The sequence below is a fragment of the Primulina tabacum genome, chromosome 9 (genome assembly GCF_025594145.1).
Source record: "Primulina tabacum isolate GXHZ01 chromosome 9, ASM2559414v2, whole genome shotgun sequence".
Taxonomy (NCBI): Eukaryota; Viridiplantae; Streptophyta; class Magnoliopsida; order Lamiales; family Gesneriaceae; genus Primulina; species Primulina tabacum.
Genome location: NC_134558.1, coordinates 9,188,917 through 9,200,436, shown reverse-complemented (window position 1 = coordinate 9,200,436; position 11,520 = coordinate 9,188,917).

Here is an 11,520-nt window from a genome sequence, read left to right as displayed (position 1 = left end):
CAAAAGTTTGAGAAAAAAAAAATGGGTGGATCTCTTTTGAAATGATTTTTGGATCTCAAAACATGAATTTGATGTCATTTTAAATACTGCGACTTTTTGATCGATTTTCTGAAAAACTTTCAACATATAAAACGTAGTACTTTTTGATACCTTCGATTTGACAGTAAATTCGTAATTTTTTGATAAGAAATGAGTGAGTTATGATCGTTTTCGTGGGACTGCTCAAACTGCACTTTTCTGAAAATGCTTTTTTTAATGTGTTCTTGAAGTTTTGGTTGCAGGCTTTGTTGGGATCTCTTGAATACTTGCTGCTGTTGTTAGGGCAGCATGTCCAAAATGTTCCAACGAAGCCCTCGACATTTTTTTAGTATGTTCGACGTGCAAAAGAAAATATTTTAAGTTTTTGAGGTATGCTAAATGTCTTGTGACCAAATTATGAACGGGTTTGAAAGTCGGTGAACGTGGCCGAGGACCTCTCCACCCCAGTAAAGCATGACCGTTTTTAGATCAGGATTGGAAAGCGGTAAAGCATGACCAGGGACCAATCCACCCGGTAAAGCATGACCGGGTTTAGATAAGGATTGGAAAGCGGTAAAGCATGACCAGTGACCAATCCACCCGGTAAAACATGACCGGGGATCTCATGTATGTGGCAGTGGATTTTTTCTATCAGCCTAGTACTGTGGTTTAGTCTGATCAGACACATTTATGTATGGTTCACTTGCTTTGAAACATATCTCTACGCAAAATGATGAAGTTTATGTACGTTCAAGTATGTATGAAGCAAGCATGTTTATGAAAAGTTTTATGATGATGGCACGTCTACGTTTATGCTACTACGTTCAAGTTTCAAGTATGTTTATGCTATTACGTTCAAGTTTCAAGTATGTACGCTCTATTTTAAAGATGCATGTGGTTTTATTACGTATTACTTGTTACTTCCAGTTTATATATGTTGAGTCTTTAGACTCACTAGACTTGATCGATGCAGGTGATGATGACTTTGAGGAGACGAGGGGTGGGGACCAATGAGACGACTTGGACTGCGTAGGAGGCTAAACCCGAGAACCGCCCAAGTTTTTAAGAAATTATGCAATGTTTCAAATACTCTGATTTCACGTTATTGTTTACGATATTTAAACAAGTGTTTTTAGCAAACTTTATTTGTGATCTTTTCGTTGCATATATTTTGAATGATCAGTTTATTGTCATCGCAATTTGAAGGTTTCTATTTAATTAAGAAAATTTTATTTTTCCGCAAATTTTAAAGTAGTTTAAAAATACGGTACGTTACAAGTTGCAACTTCGGTTCTCAACTTCCTTGAAAATCAATGACACAAGCTCGAAGTAGGTCCTCCAAAATTTGAATCACTCTTTCGGACTGACCATCAGTTTGAGAATAGAATGTTGTACCAAATAATAATTTAGTCCCCATCGCTGCATGCAGACTCTTCCAGAAAGATGAGGTAAATCTCGGATCTCTGTCAGAAACAATAGATACGGGAATACCATGCAGACGAACTATCTCTCGAATATACAACTGAGCATACTGTGTCATGGTGAATGTCGTCTTAATAGGTAGAAAATGCGCTGACTTCGTAAGACGATCCACTACCACCCATATAACATTAAACCCCTTGATAGTCCTTGGTAATCCCACAACAAAATTCATGGTAATATTTTTCAATTTCCACTCCGAAATAAGAAGTGGCTTAAGTTTTCCCGCTGGCCTCTGATGCTCGGCTTTAACTTGCTGACGTGTCAAACACTCGAATACAAAACGCAGGATATCTCGCTTCATGCCAGGCCACCGATACAATAATTGAAGATCCTTGTACATCTTTGTGCTTCCAGGATGAATGGAATATGACGTGTCATGGGCTTCTTTCATAATGACCTCCCTCAAAGAATCACCGCTAGGCACCCAAAGTCTATCTCGCTATCGTATTAAACAATCCACCTCAGAATACAGCTTCCGGCCCTTAGCTTCATCTCTCAAACTCCACTTTTGAAATTGATCATCATTAGATTGTCCCTCACGGATTCTATCTCTCAAATTCGACTGTTGCCATGGTGGCAAGATTAGGGGCCTCGCCCCTAGCGTATATACTGCAGCTCAAACCATTGTATCTCTGACTGTAAAAGTCTCTGAAGTAATAATTGAGTAATGATTGTTGTCTTCCTACTCAATGCATCCGCTGTTACATTAGCTTTTCCGGATGGTAGCTAATGTCACAGTCGTAGTCTTTTACCAACTCTAGTCATATTCGTTGCCTCATATTCTACTCTTTTTGTGTGAAGAAGTATTTCAAACTTTTATGGTCGGTGAAAATCCCCCACATCTCCCCATAAATGTCTCGTGGACTTTCAACTGTCTATACGCATAGGCTATAACTCGGTCGTTTTGCATCAGAACTGCACCCAAACCAAGTTACGAAGCGTCAATGTTTGTAGTTATTGCTCTTGATTGTTTATTTCTTCTTGCATGTTAATTAGTTGTAGTATTTTATTTATTTCTAATCAAATAAATCATTTTTTAATTGTATTTCCTCCAAATAAATAAATATCTCGTTCTATGTTGATTTGAATCTACTTAACATTACATTCAATTTATTTAGAGCGTAAATTTAAGTTTGTGGCTCAAGAACAACATACCAATTATAAATCGTCAACATTTAGAGAAAAAATATTACGTTTTGTTCATAATTATTAAAACATCCGACTATTCATTACTCTTATGTATCTTGTTAGTTGTCTCACGTCAGTTAAATGAAATACCTAAGATTTGTATACATGGATTAGGAATATAATCACCGTATCATATAGTATTCGTCATCACATCTTACTAGTTAAATTGTGGTGTATAACATTTTAAATTTTACTTTATAGATTCTTCACAACAATTATTAACGCATCGTGTGTGCTCCGTCTGCTGATATTGTTGAACATTTAATCCTCAAGTTCCACATAAGACTTGTATAGAGTAAAAATAATGATATAAGAAGTCAGATTAGATTGGATCTTATTAAAATAAACAAAAATAAAAAGGCATTTTATAAGGTGAAGAATATAAAAAGTGTGAATTATGGAGTTGCACAGGGTTGGGCTCGTTTTTCATAGTCCACAATGGGAGAAATGTAACCTAAAAAAAAAAGTGGAAGGAGCACAAAAGAAAAGAGGATTTAGGGAATCAACCAAAGTAAAATGGAAGAAGGCATTATTATATTTAAAAGTCAATAACCTAAATACAAACTTCAAGTTCTTTTTTTTTTTTTTAATAATCCACGTTCGATATGTCGGCCACATCAATCAATTAAAGCCAATAAAAATACGAGTGTACATAAATGTTATAATAAAATTAAATTAAATATTTTATTGAAAACTCTCAACTCGAAATAATCAAAAAGATATAAATCCAAAATAAATCAATTTTATTATCCGGAATATCAAAACCAAGTAATACTACTTTTATATTAAAAAAATAATCATCATAACAGAATAAAAAGTCAGATAAATATTGATGGACAGAAATAATTACCATTTGTGATTTTCTGAATAGATCAAATTAATTAAAAAAGTATATGTACTCATACTTAATAATTTTGATATGATATTCATCAATCGTGGTGACTCGGATAACAAAGTTGGTCTCCATCTGGCAAAGTTAAATAATATTATCGGTGTTTCGCCGAAAGCACGTAAGATTCAGATCTAATTTATGTTATTATTATTAGTTTATTGAATTTTTTAATTAATATTAGTTCATATAGTATTTTTATAATAAAATGAAATATTATTATTTACCAACATTAGATATGCATAGATCTGGCTTATATCCCCGTCTCTCTCTATATAATATTTATATAATCGGATCGTCTGGTCCACTATCATTATAAAATATAAAGTAACCAAAAGTATAATTTTATAATATTAAAGTAAAGGTCAACACAATGCATATTCCAATAGAATATTACGATAAAAATAACAATATAATCCAGGTTTTGAAATTTCATTATATAATCATATAGTACAAGTCTAAGTTTTTGAATTGAATGAAAGTTCCATTTTTTTATTGTTTCTTATTATTAAAATAATTTAAATAAATTATATGGATTCTATATAAATAAAGACTCAACCCCACTTTCATATTTTTAAAACATATAAAATATGTAACATATTAAAATTATATATATACACACACATTGCACATAAAGAATTGATGCACAGATAAGACAGCACGAAGCAGTAGAACTGGAGAATTTAATTATACAACGAAACATATAAAGTAATTCAGAAACTAACAATAAATAAATCGAGTCCTAAAGCTTTATCATATTACACGCTTGTCACACTTCATGGACTTTTTTACAATACAATATATATATAGAGACACAATATGTATGTAATTTTAACTAATATACTTTAATGATGATCATATTGTAATATTATTTTGCCTCTAAAATCAACTTATCATTCTCTCACTTTTTTTTTAACTCGTCAGTTTTAATTAAAAATTAAATTGAGAAAACAAACATTTTCCTATGGTAATTACATGTTTTCAGTTTTTATCGTTTTCTCGTCAATTTACGGATTTAGATCACTAATTTTCATTTTTTCGATATTAATGTTTTTTTTAGTGTTGGCGTAACACTATAAAACAACATGCATAATATCACGTCAATATTTCGATAAAATATAACTAAAATAAAAAATAATAATTTATTTGACTAATACTCTGAATTGACTAATAATATGATAAAAAATTAAAAACTTATAAGTTATATAATAAAAATTATAATTAAATTGTATACCATATATAATAAAATCGGTTTTTTCTTTGAAAAATAACAAATAAATAATACAATCTTGTTTCTCATCAAAGTAAAACGAGCACTCATCTTTGTGAAACAATTATTTTTAGAGGGAAAAAATTATATATATACAATACTGTATTGATTCCAACACGGTTAGGAGAATAGCCACGTAAGAAACATGGCGTCATGGTACGAACATTCAAAATCATAAAAACCCTCAACAGCGACAAAAAAAACAGGGGTGGGTTTAACCCACGCTGGATCGGGCCCCACCCATTCGACTTGGGGCAAGAAGCACACAATTAATATTAGTTAAGTGTGTGTTGAAATTTAAAAATAAAAAATAAAAAAATAAAAATATAATATTAGTATCATATAAAGATAAAGTTGGAGGAAAATATCATGTCTTTAATTTTAATAAAATAGAATAAATAATATAAATAACTATTAAAAAGTTTCAAAGAGTGTAATTTGAGTGATTTACAAGCACTATTATTCTTATGGAAATAGGGTCTCATTTAAAATGACCAAAAAAATGCATATTTTCATTCGCTAGATAATGAAAATTGACTGTTCTTGCAAAAGAATGTCGCAGTGGTGTTGAGATATGTGTTAAGATTGGAACTTGGATCCTAACTCAACCCAAAAGCTAGCTCAAGCGTGGAGGATTGTCCAAGCCCATATATACAACTCCCAAGTTATTTATCCAACCGATGTGGGACAATTAACACACCCCTCTCACGCCCAGGAATGAACATCTGGAGCGTGGAGTTTGCAAATGACCCAATTATGGGCAGAACGGGTGGCCTAATTATAAGCAGTCCAACACATAACGGTGAAACCTGGGCTCTGATACCATGTTAAGATTGGAACTTGAACCTAACTCAACCCCAAAAGCTAGTTCAAGAGAGAGGATTGTCCAAGCCCATATATACAACTCCCAAGTTATTTATCCAACCGATGTGGGACAATTAACAATATGTGTGTGAAGTTTATGAAAAGTGGTTTCATAAGTTGATGGGGATTCAATATTGATTAGATTTTTTATTTTTTAATATCTTATGAGTTTTTTTTTTCTGGGATTTAATTTTTACTATGCATTCACAATTTGTTTATCGATCAGGAATGGAATTTTATTGGAGTTTTATTTCGGAATTATAGTCAATCTATTGTATAAATCATGGTAATTTAGTAGGGATGTAAAAACGAGATGGTGGGACGGGTCAATCGGTAATTCTAAAAACATTTCAAATGCTAAAAAAATGAGAAATAAATTTTAATCAATTTTTTTCAACTCGTCCTATTTTTTTAGCATGGGCGGACAAACTCGATGTGTAATGCCCGAGATTTTTATTCTGGTAATATGTGATTACTGATTTTGAATTGATGTGATTATAGACAGACCACTCCGAGACCAGATTTGGTAAAGCATGTGATTTGAGTTGTGCGAGGACTGAACCCCTCGCGCATATGCGCGAACAAGCAGGGCGCATATGCGCAAGATAGGCAAAGAACCTCGCGCATATGCGCGACACGACCCGCGCATATGCGCGAGTATGGCAGAGAACCTCGCGCATATGCGCGAAGAGAGGACGCGCATATGCGCGAGCTGAGAAAATGAAGAATGCCGAGACAGAGTGCCTCGCGCATATGCGTCGAGGAAGGTCGCGCATATGCGCGAGACGTGCAGTGCAAAGGAATGAGCCACATGGCTTGGACATGCAATATATATGTAAAAGTCTTTCATTTCCTCATAATGCAGCAAGAAAGAACAAGAAAGGTTCAGGGAAAGCTTCAAGTCATTTTAAAGTTGGAAATTTAATTTGTGCAAGATCCAACCGTCTGACTTTCAATCCGAGTTCAGTACCGTGTTTCTATCGTCAAGAACTTCAGAAGGACGTAAGTTTTCTTATGTTTCGATATGATTTGAAAATATGATATTGAAGAAATCATGATATGATTATTATTATATGTTCCTGAGATTGTTGTAATCGTATAATCGAAACCGGATCGAAGAACAGATACCGTATGAAATTGTTATCATTTTCAGAACTGATTTGATTGAGATTATACAGATTTGATATCAGATTGAGTTTGTTATCGATTATGAGTTATGATTTGTATCGGTTGATATTTGTATTGCTGAGTATATTGAGATTGTGCGGTTATGCCGTTGAAACAGAATTAGATTGAGTTCTGATTATACCCAGTATTGATTGGGTTGTATATTGATATTGTACTCCTCAATATTGTCATTGCTAGATTGAGTATTGACAGCTTGAATTCAAGACTTAGACTATATCAGATTGATCTACGAAAAGAAAGGTATAAATCAATGTTGAACCGGGAAGATACGACTCGAGTTAGATCCGACTTGAGTTTCCCAAAAATCACATACTTTATTTTATTGTATTGATGTTTGCAATTCATGAGATTGATATGCTTAGTCTATTGATTTATAGCAAAGCATGTATTGAGTCATGGGCTGATGTGTCTAGTCATTGGCTGAGGTGCCAAGTCTTTGGCGGATGTGCCAAAACACTGGATGTTTGGTTTATATCGATGTTGCTTAGGAGCAGATCGACTTCTATTGCTGAGATTCAATATAGTGTGCCAATGTCCAGGAACCGGGATCCCTAGATTAAAGAAGAGTCGAGTCTGAGATTATGAGTCAAGAGTTGGATTTACAGTTTTATATTGATTCATGTCTTTCAGACTATGATACATTTTATTGATATTTGTTTCATGCTTTTATATCTGTTTATATGATTGCATGTATACGTTGTTTATACTGGGAATATATTTTTCATCGGAGTTATCCGGCTATTGTTGTGTTTGTATGTGTGCATGACAATAGGTGGGACATGATCAGGGTCAAGAAGAGGATGAGAGATCAATATTAGCGTGGAGATCTGGACTTAGAAGTAGATTTGATTTTCAGCACTTGATGTAGTTGTTGAACACTAGTTGATCTGAACATATGTTATACAAACTTGTACTTTTGATCTAGATGTTGATCTTGTAATTGAAATAAGATTTATTTCATATGTTGCGCACTCATATATATTTTAAAAAAATTTATGACCCAGTTTACTTAATTGTTACATTTGATCCTAATAAGGATTAAGAAGATGAATTAGGTTCGGGTCCCCACAGCATGTGGTATCAGAGCAGTAGGTTCCTTAGACTGAAACAGAAGAGAATGAGCGGGGTAGATTGAGTTTTCTTTCCTGCTTTTGCTATGCTAGCATGTCTTATCGTTTTTAATACATGTTTACCTGATTATCTGATTTGATTGGAAACATGTGTTATTGAGAATGAATTAGAACCGATTCTTGATCAGCAGTAAGATGATCAGAGGAGGACTGAAACAGATTTGTTGTATCTGGTTACTAATCCTTTTGATAATAAGATATGCCTCCTCGAAGAGTCCCAGAACAGGGTAGTACCTCGGCTAATCCGATGGATGTCACAGCAACTCCTATGGAAACACTGCTGAAGAGATTTCAGTCGTTTAAACCGCCAACTTTGAAGGGCACAGAGAATTCTGTTGACTGTGAGAGTTGATTAGATGATATAGAGATGCTGTTTGATTCACTGGATTATACAGACGAGCGCAGAGTTAGACTGATTGGGCACCAGTTGCATGATGTTGGAAGAATTGGTGGCTCACGACTAAGAGTGCGCTGGAGCTTTGAGGTACAGTCATTACTTGAAAATCTTTAAGACTGAATTTTATCAAAGATTTTTCCCAGTATTGTACAGGAAAGACAAGGGAGCAGAGTTTGCAAATCTGAGACAAGGTCAGTTGAACATTGAAGAATATGTGGCCAAGTTCTCTACCTTGTTGCGATTTGCTCTACACGTTGCTGAGAATGATGAAGCTGTTGCTGATCATTTTATCAATGGGTTGAATTCTGAGATCTTTACATTGGTAAGCACTGGAAGACCGAATAACTTTGCTGATGCCCTAATAGAGCCAAAGGAGCAGAAGCAGGTATGATGAGACAGAAAAGAGCTTCGTATGTTTCTTCAGCACCGAGACCACAGCAACAACCTTCGACTCAGTTTCACCAACCCCCTCCCAGATTTGATAGCAGCAGTAGCAACGGTGGAAAGAAAGATTACTTGAAAACCAAAGGGAAACAGTTTAAAAAGTCAGGGAATAGTTCATCTAGCTCCAGTGGTTCCCGACAGAGCCAGAGTAGTACAGGGGTCTATTGCAGAACTTGTGGAGGAAGACATCCCACAGAGCAATACCAAGGAGTATTTGGTAGTTGCCACATCTACAGACAGCAGGGACACTTTGCCAGAATCTGTCCACAACGAAGTTCCCAAAGATCCCAGGGAGCATAATCATCTGGATCAGTGGCTCAGACTAATAGACGATCATCTGCTGTTCACTCCTTCCAGCCATCGACTACTACTCAATCACAGCCAAGGCCAGGAGGAAGCCAGACTGTTAGCCAGCCTCCGAGACAGCAAGCCAGAGTATTTGCTTTGACTGAAGAACAGGCTCAGGAAGCACCAGATGATGTTGTTGCAGGTAACTGTTCTTTATGTGCTTATCCTGCTTATGTATTGATTGATACGGGTGCCTCCCACACTTTTATTTCTGAGCGATTTGCATTGATTCATGCATTGCCAGTTGAGTCATTATCTACTGTAGTATCTGTCTCTTCACCTTTGGGAAGAGGTCTTATATCAGTGAATTCTGTGAAACATTGTATGCTACAGTATGACGGGCATGAGATTGGGTTAGATTGTATTGTACTTGGGTTGTCTGATTTTAACTGCATTATTGGTATCGATATGCTGACCAAGTACAGAGCTACCGTAGATTGTTTTCATAAGATCGTGAGATTCAGACCTGAGATGGCTGACGAATGGAAATTTTACGGTAAGGGTTCTAGATCTAGAATTTCTTTGATATCTGCATTATCTATGACTCGATTATTACAGAAAGGAGCAGAGGGATTCCTTGTGTATTCATTAGACGTACTGAAATCGAGCCCATCATTGGCTGATTTGACAGTGGTATGTGAGTTTGCTGATGTATTCCCATATGAGATTCCGGGTTTGCCTCCAGTCCGAGGTACCAGATACAGTTCCGATTTCTAGAGCTCCGTACAGAATGGCACCGATTGAACTGAAAGAATTGAAAGAGCAGTTAGAAGATTTACTGGACCAAGGGTTACATCAGACCGAATATTTCTCCTTGGGGTGCTCCAGTATTGTTTGTGAGAAAGAAGGACGGTTCAATGAGACTCTGCATTGACTACCGACAACTAAACAAGGCTACGGTAAAGAACAAATACCCTTTGCCTCGTATCGATAATTTATTTGATCAGTTGCAGGGTTCTTCTATTTATTACAAGATCGATCTGAGATCTAGATATCATCAGCTGAGAGTCAGATATTCTGATATTTCGAAGACAGCTTTCAGAACCAGGTATGGCCATTATGAGTTTATAGTCATGCCGTTTGGTTTAACCAATGCTCCAGCTGTATTTATGGGTTTGATGAACCGTGTATTTCAGAAGTATCTTGATGACTTTGTGATTATATTTATCGATGATATTCTGATATATTCGAAGAATATGATTGATCATGTTGAGAACCTGAGAACTGTATTGAGAATTCTGAGAAAAGAGAATTGTATGCTAAACTGTCTAAATGTGAATTCTGGCTGAAGCAAGATTGTATTTCTAGGACATAATATATCTGGAGATGGTATTTCTGTTGATCCTAGCAAGATTGAGGCAGTGATTAACTGGCCTAGACCGACATCTGTGCCAGAGATACGTAGTTTTATGGGTTTAGCAGGCTATTACCGTCGATTCATTAAAGATTTCTCCAATATTGCTAAACTTATTACGCAGTTGACTCAGAAGAATGCACCATTTGTTTGGGCAGAAGAGTGTGAGTCCAGTTTCCTCGAATTGAAGAAGAGATTGACCAGTGCTCCGGTGTTGACTATTCCGTCAGGTACTGGTGATTTTATTGTTTATTGTGATGTTTCTCACAGAGGATTGGGTTGTGTTTTGATGCAGCGAGGACATGTCATTGCTTATGTCTCGAGACAATTGAAGCCACATGAGTCTCGCTACCCAATTCATGATCTTGAATTGGCGGCCATTGTATTTGCATTGAAGATTTGGCGACACTATCTATACGGTGAGAAGTTTGAGACTTATTCTGATCACAAAAGTTTGAAATATCTGTTTTCACAGTCAGAATTGAATATGAGGCAACGAAGATGGCTTGATTTACTAAAAGATTTTGATTGTGAAATCAAATACTATCCGGGGAAATCGAATGCAGCAGCTGATGCACTGAGTCGAAAGGTATGTTCTTTATCCTTATCGACGATCGGTGTTTCAAATTTGATTGAAGATTGCTGTTTTTCCTGGATTAGCATTTGAAACAGATTATAAACCGTTAAGATTGTATACTATTCAAGTTGAACCAGAGCTGATTTTTAGAATCAAAGAAGCACATAATGTTCAGAACTCGATTTCGATGGTCAGAGCAGGGCATCAATCGGAGTATCAGGTATGAGATAATGTACTGTATGTGAATAATCGTCTCGTTGTGCCAGATGTTTCAGATTTGAAACTGACAGATATTGTCAGAAGCGCATAGTAATCGATTCAGTATTCATCCTGGTGGCAGAAAGATGTATAATGATTTGAAAATACAGTTT